This window comes from Papilio xuthus, unplaced genomic scaffold (assembly GCF_000836235.2).
Source record: "Papilio xuthus unplaced genomic scaffold, Pxut_1.1 DF824888.1, whole genome shotgun sequence".
Taxonomy (NCBI): domain Eukaryota; kingdom Metazoa; phylum Arthropoda; class Insecta; order Lepidoptera; family Papilionidae; genus Papilio; species Papilio xuthus.
Genome location: NW_013533761.1, coordinates 4,361,396 through 4,377,727, shown reverse-complemented (window position 1 = coordinate 4,377,727; position 16,332 = coordinate 4,361,396). Strand labels below are relative to the sequence as shown.

The 16,332-nt window shown below is 37.2% G+C and overlaps 1 protein-coding gene across 1 annotated transcript in view; it reads left to right on the top strand.

The window, feature by feature from the left end:
* Positions 1–16,332, top strand: part of LOC106127107 (protein teashirt) — a 182,381-nt gene that overhangs the window by 38,882 nt on the left and 127,167 nt on the right. The window lies entirely within an intron of this gene.

Below are 16,332 nucleotides of genomic sequence, written 5' to 3'. Positions count from 1 at the left end.
ATAAGGATTAAAATGAATTGAAATATTGTTATAAAAGTGCATAGCGCGAGTTCCAATTGAAAGCGGCACCGTGACGTGACAACTCTGAATATTCAACTAAACCTCGCAATAAATATTAAGTTACGAGCGTAGAAAAAAGCTCTGTACAAAACGCAAATGTAATACAGCGTAATAACTCATAGGTCTTTTTGTATAGAACTAAGCCACCGTGAAGCGATAAATAATATTTATTTATGCTATTATACGCGTTTTTGTCAGTTGTAATGGGTGTGAAGTGCGGGCCAGAGCGCGGGCCACGAGACGAGCGAGGGCAGAACGTGGTGCATGTTTGAATGTAATTAAAAACATATGTACTCATACTTATCATCTCATCTTGCCGAAAAAACACAGAGATTTACATAGAAGAAATTTAAATAATTTTTTTTCTTCTTCGTTCTGTTATAAACTGCTGGGGAATTAAGACTTCAATATTAAATCTAGATCCGGTACATTACCAAAATATTCTGCAAATGATTATAAATAAACAAGTTACATAATGTGAACGTCTTCAAAATTGTGTCTTTCACGTTGTTTGTAAGATTGACATTTAAAATTAGCATATTTATCAATCATCAGCATAAGAATTCAACTTGTGCATAGAATAATTTGTATACGTTATTGGACAATTCATTAAACTTGTTTTTAATTAATAGAACTTGGTATTTCACTATTCCAAATACTATCATAATTGAGTGTGTAAAGCGCAACAATTATTGTTTATATCTCACTTTAAAATGCAGTTTATTTGATAACGTATGTTTTTAATTTAAAATTGTAAATCTAATTAACGGTTGCATATAAATTACATAATAATCGGTTTATATATAATATATTGTATAATAGCGGATTTCGTGGCCCAACACTCGATAAACTCAAGATAGAAGCATTTGGACGCTCAACTCTGTCCGCGCGGCGCCTACAATGCATCTACGAGATTATAAACTCGCGACTCATTCTCAACACTTCCCATACCATTGTTTTTCTCTTATTATCATGTTAATTAATATTTAATCATAATATTTATCATGTGATTAACTATGTAAGAAAACTTATTGATTTAAAAAATAGATAATAGAACCAAGGGCTTGTAACTCCATCACGCAAGTCTAGATTTAAAGATATATTTTACACATCTTTTTATATATAATATAATAATAAAAATGCATGTCAGTTTACTCTCAACTGATCGATGCAGGTATAAATGGAGTATTTTTTGCATGTAGTGACGTCACTCCGGTCGGAAATCAGCGCATCGCCGGAACAATATCCCACAGCGGACCAATAAAAACTGCGCCGCCATAGTTTAGGCTAATTTATTGCTTTATGCTCCTTTGATTTACATGCCCCCGAGCTGTCCACTGCGGGGGACTACACTGCTTTCTCTCTTATTGTGCACGCTCCAGTAACATGACGTCAAATGGGACAATGTGTAATATCACATCACAAGTAATTTTCGTTATGCAAGCATTTTGACTGCAGAACTAAATTATTTAATTCCGATTTTGAACAAATTGGCAATCAAACTTTGAACATCAATAACTACTTAACACTTTAGATAAATTAATGAATTAATCAAGTCGTTTTACGAATATGTTACAGAAACTCGTATGTAGGTCATTTTGTTTCTGTATGGGCCATATGTTTTATAGAGCGATCCCATTCACAGAGGCTAAATCATTCCGCTGTTTACTAACCGAGAGTTAACTGGCGACTTTTATGACGTCTTTTTATACACGTGAGAAAACAATTGTCACCGGCTAACCGAAGCGCCAATAAAGCGAAGGGTTAAAACGCTTTTGTTGTTTTTACGAGCGACTGCGTGGCTCCTCGTCTTTAAGTTTTATTGCCAATCCTTTATGTGTTTGCGGCGGAGTCGCCGCTCAGATTATTTCTGTGGCCGCACTCTATTCTCTAGGGTTTCTTTCGCTTCAGTTCGGCAGTTTGAGTGCTGACACTAATTGACAGTACAAGGGTTGACAGTTTTGTCACACTTTGTTTTTCATACTTTAGAAGTTAAAGTGTTAACACTTCTCTGTTTAAATACTTATTTTCTTTTATTAAACACTAATATTCCATTTGAGATACAAATTTTACTTTTATTTGTAGAAAACATTTTTTTTATTCATAATTCTAAATAAACGCTGATTTTCATTGTTAATAAACAATTCAACATTAACCTACCGTGAAATTCCAGCAGGCTCAGTTTCATAACAAGAGGCCCCAATAAAAGTCAATATCGTCGTGTCAATAAAAGTCAAAAACGGAAAAAATCTGTCGAATCTGCGTAAAAGTGTTTACAAACAGAGCGATTTAATGTTGACGATCGTGGACGGAATAGGCCCCGCACCGGCCGATGCGAGATTTATGGACTTCGGAATAGCTCCCGTCTTTTAAACGCTGCGTCCGATCACTGAATTTACGGCTTCATAGAGTTTTATAACTGATTTTATCCCTCGTAAAGTTTTACAAGGCGATTTGGTCAACTTTCATTAAGGATGTCGACACACTTGCCGCACTTTATTAGATCTACTTTGTCGTTTTAGTTTCCTCCGACTTACATATTATAAGCTGTATAATATTATGACTTCATTTTCTTAAATAATTTGTGGCGGATACACACACACTGACATAAACACACACCCACACACTTACATCCATCAATACTATCATTCCTTACATTTACACATTCATTCAAACATTTATTTATTTCTTACATTTAAAAGTAAATAACAAATTTAATATTAACAATTACATAAAAATATTACTTCTTATTTCTATTATATTATTTGAAATATAAACAAAATTTTGATAACTTAATATGATTATAACGCCCTCTAGTCGATGCATCGAAAACGCTTAGCGTGAAGTTTGCATCGATTCGGAATGCATTTAAAAAATCACTTGTCACGACCATCTTTGATCTAATGCTACAATTATCTCTGCATCTTCCGTGTTATTAAATGTGTTAAAGTTTGGATTACGATTTACTCCTGTGTTTATTTAGTTTTGTTTAGTTAACCTTCTGAACTATTAAAATTGTGTGGTGTGATTAAAAGAGTGTTTAATTCCGGCAACGGACTGCATCCTCAAAGAACACTCTCACTTAACCCCAATCTGGTGACCCCTAAAGTGAACATTTAAATCAAACTAATTAAAAATGAGTAGTGACGGTGAAGAAAAATCTGATTACGGCGCGCGAGTGACGAAGCGGCGAGTGCGCGTGCCCATTGTTATGGACGATAATTCAGACATTTGCCGTGTTAACGTAAGCATGCCGCCATTTTGGCCTGAAAAGCCATTATTATGGTTTAGTCAAATTGAAAGTCAATTTTGCATATCGAAAATAAAAGATGATGATATAAAATTTCACCTGCTTATTACAAACTTGGACCGGAGATATATAAGTGATATCGAAGATTTAATAACATCGCCTCCAACGACCGGGAAGTATGAAAAATTAAAAAGCGAAATTATTAAACGGCTTTCCATTTCGAAAGAAAAAAAATTAAGACAACTACTCCAGGCCGAGGAGATGGGCGATCGCAAGCCATCTCAGTTTCTTCGACATCTACAGCATCTCGCAGGCCCCAACATACCGGAAGATTTTCTTAGATCATTATGGACAGGTCGACTCCCAAGTAACCTACAAACTATCGTCGTGTCCCAGATGAGTATGCCCCTAAGCGAAGTAGCAGACTTGGCAGATCGAGTACACGACATCGCCCCAGCTTCACCAGTTGTTGCAGCCACATCATCTTCACATGACAGGTTGGAACAGACCATTGAGGCCATGGCTCGACAAATATCAGAACTGAAGACGCAGGTCAGTACTATTAATTCTAAAATCGACGATCGCTCCCGGCCACGTCATAAACAAAGGTCACGTGAGCGCAGCCGTACGCCGTCGAGAAGATCACAGTCGTCCTACAGGAAATTTCCTACCTGTTGGTATCACTCCAAGTTCGGCAGCCAGGCGAGACAGTGCATACCGCCTTGCGATTATAAGTCGGCAAACGCACCGGGCAGTCTGTAATGGCGACGGACGACTGCCCCACATCAACTACTGGTCGCCTATTTTTAACTGATAGCAGATCGAAAATGCAGTTCTTAGTGGACACAGGAAGCGATCTATGCGTTTTCCCCCGATCTGCGCTTAAACAACAGCGCGACAAATCTGATTATGTACTGTGTGCGGCTAATGGTTCTACTATTTATACTTATGGTTATGTACAACTTAATTTAAACCTAGGTTTACGCAGAGATTTTATATGGCGATTTACTGTTGCTGATGTTACAAAAGCTATTATTGGTGTTGATTTTTTGGCTCATTTTAATTTAATTGTTGATGTTAGAAATAAGAGATTAATAGATACTACAACAAAATTGTCAACAGTAGGTCTTTCTGAAAAATTAGGCAGCCTAATATCTAGTGTAAAGGTCGTGACTGGTGATTCAATTTTTTACAAATTACTAGCTAATTTCCCAGAACTTACACGGCCAGCAGGCGCCCATCGCACACCAACACATAAGACTGTTCATCACATACGTACCACACCAGGTCCGCCGGTCTCCTGTACACCACGCAGACTTCCCCCAGAGAAGCTGAAGATCGCCAAGGCTGAATTCCAGGTAATGTTAGCTAATGGTATTGCTCGCCCATCTGAGTCAGCCTGGTCGTCACCACTACACCTCGCTCCGAAAAAGGATAATGGTTGGCGACCGTGCGGCGACTATCGCTTGCTAAACGCGAGAACTATCCCGGATAGGTATCCTTTACGCCATATACACGATTTTGCCCATAGTTTATTCGGTTGTAAGATTTTCTCAACTATAGATCTGGTCAAGGCATATAATCAGATACCAGTATTCGAACAGGACATTCCCAAGTGTGCTATAACCACACCCTTCGGACTTTTTGAGTTCCCTTTCATGAATTTTGGACTCCGTAATGCTGGAGCCACCTTTCAGAGATTCGTGGATGAGCTGACACGTGGTCTAGATTTTTGTTTCCCATATCTCGACGACTTTCTCGTATTTTCACGTGATGAAACAGAGCACAAAGAACACCTCCATCTCCTGTTTAACAGGATGAAGGATTATGGCGTGCTGATCAACACTGCGAAGTGCGTTTTTGGAGCGTCAGAGGTAACATTTTTAGGCTATTCCATCAACCAACACGGCACGAAGCCTCTGGAGGGCAAAGTTCAAGCCATGAAAGAGTTTCCCCTCCCCACTAATGCAAGGCAGCTTAGAAGGTTCCTGGGAATGATAAACTTTTATAGAAGGTTTATCCCCCACGCAGCCAAAATTCAAGCTCCCCTGAATACATTGCTTAAAGGTTCAGTCAAAGCATCACAACCTATACACATGGATGAAAAGTCTTTAAAAGCTTTCGAAGACTGTAAAGATAGTCTTTCCAATGCAGCCTTGTTAGCTCACCCTGACCCGGCAGCTAAGTTAGGTCTTATCACCGATGCTTCTGATCTTGCTATTGCTGGTGTCTTACAGCAACTCGTAGATGGTAGTTGGCAACCTCTTGCCTTTTTCTCTCGTAAACTGAGTCCATCGCAAACAAAATACTCACCATACGATAGAGAGCTGCTTGCTATTTATGAGAGTATTAAGTATTTCAGACATTGGTTAGAAGCAACACCGTTCACTATCTACACGGATCATAAACCACTGTGCTTTGCGTTCAGTGAGAGGAAGGCTAACTGCAGTCCACGACAATATAGGCATCTGAATTTTATTTCACAGTTCTCAACTGACATTCAGCACGTCGCCGGAAAAGATAATGTCGTTGCTGACGCACTTTCCCGAATCGATGAGGTTGAGGCGATAGTAAGACCCGTGGACCTTGAAGTGATTGCTAATGCTCAGGACTCCGATTCTGAATTAGCAACATTTCTAAACCAAGAAAGTTCTCTGCATATTAAGAAATTAAGTATACCTGGTAGTCCATTACAGCTGTACTGTGATGTCAGTACAAATACTCCCAGGCCTCTAATACCCAAATCCTTACGCAAGCAAGTATTCGATAGCTTGCACTCCCTAAGCCATCCCGGCGCCAACACAAGCGCGAAGCTTGTCGCTGAGCGTTTGTGTTTGTGGCCACTGATGAGAAAAGATTGTCGCGAATGGTCTAGGGCGTGTTTGCCATGTCAGCGCGCTAAGGTAAATCGACACGTTACTTCGCCTTTAGGCACCCATGATTTACCTTCAGCGAGATTCAAATACGTTCATTTAGACCTTATCGGACCATTACCTCCATCAGCTGACTTACGTTACTGCTTGACAGTCGTCGATCGCTTCACGCGATGGTGCGAAGCTGTCCCCTTAACGGATATCACCGCAGAAACAGTGGCCAAAGCATTTTTGTCGTCTTGGATAGCGAGATTCGGTTGTCCTACTGATATTGTGACAGATCGCGGTAGGCAATTTGAATCGGCACTTTTTGATCAACTTTCAAAATTTATATCTTTTAAACATCGTAAAACGACCAGCTACCACCCTCAATGTAACGGTCTTATTGAGAGGTTCCACCGGCAATTAAAAGCTGCTATCATGTGTCACGACGATAGTAGTTGGGTCGAAGCTTTACCAATAGTCCTACTAGGTATTAGAAGTTCGTTCAAGGAGGATCTTCAAAGCTCCTCCGCTGAACTCGTCTACGGAGAACCCCTGCGTTTGCCAGGCGAATTTTTTGGCCATAAAGCAGATAATTGCACTACTGATATAGCAGATTTTACAGCCCGTATTCGTTCTTTTGCTAATAATTTACAACCCGTGCCAACTTCTCATCACAGCACGAACAAAATTTTCGTCTATAAAGACCTTTCAACTTGTTCCCACGTCTTTCTAAGAGAAGACGCGTTAAGAGGCGCGTTACAACCGGCTTATACAGGACCTCACGAAGTCGTGGAGAAAGGCGAAAAAGTTTACAAGATTAGAGTTAAGGGAAAAGTCTTACGAGTATCTGTAGACCGTTTAAAACCAGCCTACATACTTGTATCCAACAAAGAACCTGATTCCTCCCCATTAACCATGCCTATTACAGATGCTGTGCCGCATTCGACTCCAATTCCAGTGACTACTCGATCAGGGCGAACAGTTCGTTTTCCAGATTATTATCGCCCGTAGACACGGTCTCTGGGGGGGAGTGTTGTGGCGGATACACACACACTGACATAAACACACACCCACACACTTACATCCATCAATACTATCATTCCTTACATTTACACATTCATTCAAACATTTATTTATTTCTTACATTTAAAAGTAAATAACAAATTTAATATTAACAATTACATAAAAATATTACTTCTTATTTCTATTATATTATTTGAAATATAAACAAAATTTTGATAACTTAATATGATTATAACGCCCTCTAGTCGATGCATCGAAAACGCTTAGCGTGAAGTTTGCATCGATTCGGAATGCATTTAAAAAATCACTTGTCACGACCATCTTTGATCTAATGCAACAATTATCTCTGCATCTTCCGTGTTATTAAATGTGTTAAAGTTTGGATTACGATTTACTCCTGTGTTTATTTAGTTTTGTTTAGTTAACCTTCTGAACTATTAAAATTGTGTGGTGTGATTAAAAGAGTGTTTAATTCCGGCAACGGACTGCATCCTCAAAGAACACTCTCACTTAACCCCAAAAATTAAACCATGTCGTAATTTTTCACTTCAATTTTTCATATTCCGGAGTTTCATTAGTATAGCGTTAGTACAGCGTCAGCGATTCGTTAATTTTTAAAAGTGTAAGTTAATTTGATAGACGTGTTATACCATAAGGAAGAGACTTGATTTTTGCTTCTGTCTTATTTTGTAGCGTAATAAAGCTGACGATTGCCACGCGGGGTGGGCATTAAATCATTAATAAAATAGATTAAAGACGCTTTGGGGCTATAAAGCACGTTTAGTTGTCAATAAAAGCGCGTAAACAGTTGTCGGGATAGCGCGCGCTCGTAAACCGGCCACTCGCTTTCTGTGTGGCCCGACACTGCCCCGGTTAGCTTGAATCTTTTTAACAATGCTTCTGACAGATAAATAAAGTTATCAATAACGGTATTCTATTATACTTTAGTTCCTTAAACCAATATACTCGTAATTTGGAAACATTTGTTGCGTAGTTTCTTTGATTGATTCAGGGAATATTCGTTCATCTATTAATTTAATAATTAGTTCAATAATCTTTTAATTAGCTTTATCATACAAGTACATAGCGAACACAACTCAGTAAATAACACAAATATTTTACGTATTTAATAACATTATTGGCTGCAGCCCAATCCCTTCAAACCTCGATATATTGCCTATTTGAATCTGGCTTGATAAATGTTGCCGTTATAAAATAAATGTGATTAATGAATTAGAGTGACGAAATATGACTGAATAGTAGCTCAGTGCGCGATAATTTCACAATTCCCTTCGCGATCTCTCTTGCGTTTGGCAAACGACAGTTGTTCTGCGAACGTTCATTCGGTGGACAAACGTCGCCGCGGGGTATATTTATTGGTTAAATTACATTCAAATCAGTTAATCTGACTATGCATCAAGTGGCTACAACACTCATAAATTAATACTTGAAGTTAATTTATAGAGCGCGCCGCGCCGCGTCACGTCGTGAGAGCGCTGGGTGAGACTTACGCTCCTTAGTACTCGTAACTGCACGAAGGACGTGTTTACATGGATTTAGCACAACTCATCGCACTTGTATCCGCTTCTAACAAATAAATACATGTTTCTTGTATTACAAATTGGAATTTTCAAATATGTTAATATAATATATAATAATATCTGTTGTCTAATGACACATCGCTGTGACCACTCCATTTATTAAACGTTAGTTTTTGACTCAACACCGGAAGCTTCGGTTTGGTTTACTTAATTTGTGATTTATATTTCCGGTTTGCGAAATTATCGAATTATATCAATTAAATAATAACTGTAAAGGTTAACATAGATTTATTTATCCAGCAGATTGATGGACCCTGTTGGTCAGGAGCATTCAGACTGAAGAGTGACAATGATTGGATTTGCCTTTGAAAGGATTAATAACATGTAATAATTGTTCTCATATATTTTTCTTACTTTATTTATAGGTTAAAATAAACTGATGTGTTATTTATTAGTCAGTATTCAAAACAAGGAAATAATAATTCTTTGACACAACGCCATCTATCTTACGCCCATTAAAACTGCTGACATATAAGGTGGCACAATAATTGCAAAAAAATGCAAAATTTTTTTTCTATTCCACTTGATTGAAATTAATGACTGGCCATAAAGAAATCTTGTACCTTGTTATCTAGTATTTAATAGGTTTTTGTTATCTTTATCATCTCAGACTCGTTATCTCCGTCTATCAAATGATAAATATTATTTATGAATTCCACTACTAACATCTTTATTTTTTAAGTAACAAAATTATTCATATCGACGTCGAAAAAGATGAGCAAATAAGTCATAAAAAAGTTAAAATTAGTTCGAGAATCCTTGACTAAACAGTTTCCATGTCATATGTCGTTTCTATACGTAATAAGTAATTATACGAAGTGGTTGAAGACATTTATAACAAATTATATTAGGTTTCTTAACAGTACAAAATATTCATAAGAAATTAGATTTTTATTTTCACATATCGAAGGATAACTTTTCCATTTTATCTTCCAATACAATAAAATTATTCAAATTGAAATGAACTCGTAATATCGAAAGCTGTATTAAAATATCTGTTTCAATTCGTCATCATCATCAGCCCTTCGTACGTCCCCACTAAGGAGCACTAAGCCTATCCTAAGTTAAGGGTGATCAATTCATCATCCATATTAAATTATTTTCTAAAATTGAATCAGTTTAAATTGATATTAATTGGTCATAATATTAGTATATACAAGTTAAATTAAAATATCAACATTAAACTAACGGAAATCAAATCAGAAACTAATGATTTAAATGGCCACACATTTCGTCTGGACGGATGTCGCGTCGCCATATACTTCTGTTGTCTATAAGTCTATTGCTACCGTTATCAAACATACCAAATACATAAATAAACGAGCAACTTAATTTATTTCTTTGCCAATTTTAAATATTATAAACCTTAATTGTATGTATTTAGTTATTCGATTTCATACATATGTATATTTAACTTTAAATTGATAACTGATATATAAACACGGCTAAACACTCACGTATATACGTCCGGTGCCGCCACCGGACGTATATACGTGAGTGTTTAGCCGTGTTTATATATCAGTTTAGTATAATGTCTCACGAAAGTTTGAATAATTTAAATTGATAATTTGGTGACATATCAAAGTTACGAGTATAAGACAGTTGAGATTGTCACGATCGGTACTTATTCATATGAAAATATATTTAGATATTAAATTATTCAAACTTTCGTGAGACATTATACTAAACTGATACGAAGAAATGATACCAGTGCCACTCATCCTGATGAAGGGCCCCCGATGGGCTCGAAACTAGTCGGTGCCGCCACCGCACGTATATACGTGAGTGTTTAGCCGTGTTTATATATTTAGATATTCACCAAATACTACACATAGTGTATATCACCGTGTTTTGCATGTATAAGTATAGCACAATAATTTATACAATAATATTCAAATATTATATTTGTCAAAATTAAAAACTATAATCGAGTCGAAGATAAAACTTAGTTATGTAAAAATATCGAATAGTGAGAAGTGACGCGATAAATAGCGCTGAATTATGTTCGTACAAGACGATTATCATTCGAATTAACTATTTACAATAACCACGGCCGGTGGAGACTCGACACTGTCGACATTCGAGCTGCGACATGTTTATTAGCGCGATCTAAATATCGCTATAAATTATTTAAATATCACAAGTGAGCTGCAAAGCTGAGCGGATGGCTATAGTAGACCATTAGACATGCGGTAGCCAACGGTTTCTTACAATTTGCATCTATCGCTTTTAGAAATGATCTATTAAATATTATTTTAGTAAAATGGATTTTATTTTATAAAAGTGAAGATTTACTTTGTACCACTCACACATTAATTAAAAAATAAAGAAACAAGTTCGCTAGACCTAATGATCTAATACATAAGTTTTAAAACATTTTTATTCGTAAGTAAAATGTCGACAAAACACAGTCTAACGCAAAAGCTTGCTACAGAGTTATCTATACGTTGTTATACGTTAAGTTATAGATCTATGAAATCTATTTATTATGTAAACTATGTAATAACTCTTAATAAATTTGCTACCTAAAATGAACCAGTAAATAGCTCCCAGCAGGTGGTAAGCGGTCGGGATAGGGACTGTGAAGAATATATGTGTAAGGTACGTAAGGTTTAGCAGATATTGTCAAAAGCCTTTTCCTATATTAAACTATTGTTTCATTGGAATTATCTAATCTTTAGATATTCAACGGTAACAGCCTGTGATCTAGATTGTTGGTATATTTTCTAATGTTTATTTCCCTTTGACGTCCACAAATTTAAAGTTTGCTCGATTATTCGCTTAACCCGATTCTAGGAACGGCGGAATTGCTATCGGTGCCCTATTCAATAACCGTTCAACATCGATATATTGTTATTGCTGACGTGAGTTACCGATTCAGAGATGCCAATAGAAACAATCGAATAAATATCTGATGGAATTTATCTTTATTTAACATCTCGCTATGAGCGCGCGATCCGTTGACGTTACGAGTGACGCTTACGAGCGCTGGTGAGACGCAGACGATCATTTGTGAAACTTCAATCCACTAATAAAATATACGATAACACGCTGAGGTTGATCACGATACTAATTTCAAAGCTGTTCAAAGATCCATGCAGCTAGATTTTTAGTACGTTAAGGTCTCGCTTATATTATTTTGTTAGACATGCATGATTCCTTTCAGATTTTCATTGGAACGTTTGGAAAAATACAGTCAACTCCTGTTATTAATTCAAATTCTAGACTCAAAGTGAGTAATATTGTGCTATGCTACAGAATAAAATGACTTTCCTAATTATATCTAAAGTCAAAATCACTTCTTCCGTGATTCACTAGATTTATTACACTATTAAAATTCTATTTTAAAATATTTCTTTGATTTCTTTGCCACAAAACCCATTAAAAACATAAATTTACTTTTACACGCGAGTTGATAAACGTAAATTTTAAATTAATTTGACATTTTTCCAAGTGATAAAATTGACTGAGTATCGATTGATTTAAGAAAACAAACATGACAATTTATGTATTGAGAAACCTTGAGTTGCGCTCCCTTCAGGGCTATGCATTACGTAGGTAGTGCCAACTTTCAAAAAACGTAGACCCGAATACTGGCTGTGGAACAAAACAACAGAGTCAACCTTTGACTCCTTGGCACGACAAAAAAAAATGATTTTCGGTATTGCCGGGTACATAGACTAGTACAAGTCCCCATTAGAGAGTTGAGAGTGCAACTGCAGCTAACAGCCATGTGGCTCGTCCAGTCAGCTCTACGTTTTCCTCACCTCTTACTCCCGGTGGCAATCCGCGGCGCAGGTAGCGCTCTATGATTGTAACTCGCCGCGACGTCACCGCGCGCTCCGCTCGGCTACTTCGTGTGGTACAAGTCATAAGACATTCATTTATTTAGCACGCACAATTTTGTTGTGACATTTTGCAACGATATTTAATTAGGAAATTCCGAGACTCACTTAAATGTTATTTTGTCATTATGCAACTTATCCAAAAACAAATCATTTTTAGCTACATTTCCTTTGTGCTGTTGTTTCTTTCAAATATCTCCTAACCCTTAACCTCCTTACTGTCGGGAATTTTGAATACTGGTAATAATTTCAGCCAAGAACTATTTGCCCGTTTTTAGACTCAATAAAAAGAATATTATTTTTAGCTTTTCGTTTATGATTGTATTCTTAAAATTAAGCTAAATTGAAGTGAAAATACTATTGAATAATTATTTCCGCTATGTTGCAATAACTTGCGACCACATAACCGCTCGATAGTTGATAAATTGTATCAATAAGGGAGGCGAGAGACGTCGGGCGCCTTCACTAGTGTTTACTTCGTCAAATGTGCACTAAGACGTTTAGTTCGAGTTGACTACGTCGGTTTTGTGCCGACCTCAGCAGCGCACGTCTCTTTCTATTAACTCTTACTTAACAACATGTCTTGAGTATTTATGATTATTAATTTTATCAATAACAACATCACGCCCGTAACCCAAAGTGGTAGGTAGAGACCACGAACCTCCATTTGACGCTGTCAAGACAGGTGTGTCATCTCTTGCTTCTCCTACATACATGCATCTACGCTAACATTTACCTCGATTTTGGGCGTTTTTAATTTTGTCAATTAATTCTTTCGTGTGGTTATTTTAGTTATTATTTGATTGAATTATTTCTTTAAATATCTCTTTATATTGTAACTGAGTTTACCAGCTTCTTGTCACTTTAGTCCTGTTTCTCTTTTGTCTACATATTCGTAACTCGACGTGTTTGCACGCTGCACAGTTAGCTTTCACGCTCGGCTGTCCCGTTCGTGAATTAATTGGCGGGATTGATGCGTGCTTCAGCGTGACAGGTGCAATAGTCGTGTTCATTTACTTAGAACTCAGTGTTGTCTAGCTATTTACTATGTTTATAATAACCAAGGTGTTTTCTTTACAATGACAAAAATAAATTGTTTTAAATGTGCTTGTTGAACAGAATTTATAACAGTGTAGTATGCAAAACTGTTATTCCTGTATAAACTTTTGCCCTTTGATCAAAGAACTAAATCTATTTTTTTTTTATATTTTTTACCTTTTATAATTTATATTTCTTCGTGGTTGTATGCTTATTTATAATTATTAACTTGATCAAAAGAATTGTTAACAAAGAAAGAAACTTGTTAGGAGAAATTTGTATATACAGCAGAGTTTAAAACGGTCGTATTATTAAATAAATTGATAAAAAATTATAAAATTTACTTTAGATATAAATACGTACACGGTCTGACATACTCAGAGACGTTAAGTAATCTGCTTTAGTGTTGTTTTAGTATATAAAAGGAGGATCAAAAAAGGATTTCTTAAATGACCAACAAATGCAACCAAGTGTTGCAAAAAAAATGTTACTAAAGCAGCGACAATAGGATTCACATTGAGGGAACTAACGATTATCAGTTAATTGTGTGTTGTGGAGATCAAAGTGCGGGTCTCGCTGTTTGGAGCGGAGTATAACGAACTAGATAAGTCAGCGTCGAGGTGACGCGGTGTCGCGGTGTCGCGGTGTCGCGTCGCGGCGTCGACGTGCCATTTGCAGTGGACGATGTATTGCAAATGCCCCCGCCAGGTGATGATGTGCTTTGATGTTCACTGATTACAAATGATCAGTGTGACAGAAGTAATAGTTGACAAAGTATGAACGTAGTCGTTAGCTTTCCGTTTAGGTAATAGTAAACCTTATTAATTTCGGTTTAACACTTTTTATTGGGCGGTTTTGGCATAATATGTGTAAGTAGAGACATAAAAAAATATAAAATCCATCGTGAAAAATTACCTATTTACAATTCTTGTAAACGCCAATTGAGTTACTGTCTGCTTGTTGTATAAGGTATAATCCGTAAGTTTAGTTTAAATGACGTCATCGTTGAGGTACCATTAAACTGGGAACAGATCAATCGCGACGCCCGCTCCAGTCACTGTCTCGTGTGATTACTTTCCCGACGAGACTAATGGAATCAAGACGTGGGTAAGGGGGGCCGCGGGACTTGCGGGCAGGGGGAGGGGATCGCGGGGCACCTGTGGAGGGCCACTTGTTGCGGCCTATTCGTCCTGCCTAACGTCTTTTAGCAATATTTACCACAAGGAGAGACACCGCTCCCGAAACGAGAGTCATTTGTCTTTACAATTACTACCCCGTATCTGTGGATAGTATGGAAGGGGGCATTGTTAGTCATTTGTTTTTCTTGAACTCGGACTAAGAGACTCATAATAAAAGAAATAAATTCGTCATTATTAAACATGATAAATGAAAGTAGGTTTATTACTTGTTTACAATATTTAATGCAAAATACAACATTAGCAGTATTAGTTGCATAAATTACTGGCGAATCGTTTAGTGTACACTGAGTAGCATAAATCGCGGTAACTCCTCGCAGCTATATCGGTGAGGCGAAGGGCGCAAGATGCGGCCCTCAATATATTCACGTTACATCGTCAGTGCGTTGTCTAAGTTATTTACGAGGCCATTACGCGTCATGTACAGCGGTGACCGGTTCCTCGGGACCGTATTTACCGTAAAGACCGTCGCCACCACTCCACCACAAGACTGCCGCTGCCAGATACAACGCTCTCCATGCACAATAAACACTGACACATCACGGAACTATACACTTGTCAATGAAAAGCGATGTTTCTTCGTGGAATATACATCAACATGTTTAAAATTTGATGTGAAGCTAAACATGAACTACTACCAAACGTTAAGCGCCGAAAGACTTATAATAAACTAGCTGTCGCCCACGAATCCGTCCGTGCGGAACTAAAAAGAAACTTAATTACCCTAAATGTTCTCCATGCCAAATTTCCCCAAGATCCACGTAGTCCTTCTGGAGAAACCTTCTAACATCCATCTATCCATCTATCCAAACATTCCCATTTATAACATTAGTAATATGTATTTGGAAAGAAAAAGATGCTCTTCTGAAATGTTTGTATGTGAATGTATTTAGTATATTCAACACCATATTTAATAAAGCTTTCTATATGTCTAGTAGATTGAACGTTCATTTACTACTTGCCACAAGAATATCCATATGTATAATAAATTATCTGCTATCTCATTATTCAGCTAATAATCCGTACACGATGAATTCCTGGGCATCTGTTCCCGGCCTGGTATTACTTGGTCAGTACCGCGAGCATGTAACATTAACTTCCTAATAAGTACAGTGGTTCGTAATGAAATCTCTGGTAGAGGACGATTATCGGCGATTTCGCAATATAATTTATTGCGAGTAAACGGTCCCGTGAGCGGCGCGAGAGAACGAGGGATGCGCATACGCAGCGAAAACACTGCACATTATCTGCGCTCGGGTTACAGCCGGCGGCACACCGGGCGTTTCAGTTGCATGCTTCTCTTGACAATTTAAGTTTTTTTAATAAATTATTGAACCATAAAATAGATACATCATCAATAGTATAGATAATAATTAATCGCTTAATTACGTTAGTTTTCATTATTGTAAACGAAGCAATTAATTTTATATGTAGCAATACTTTAAAGTCAAAAATTATTAC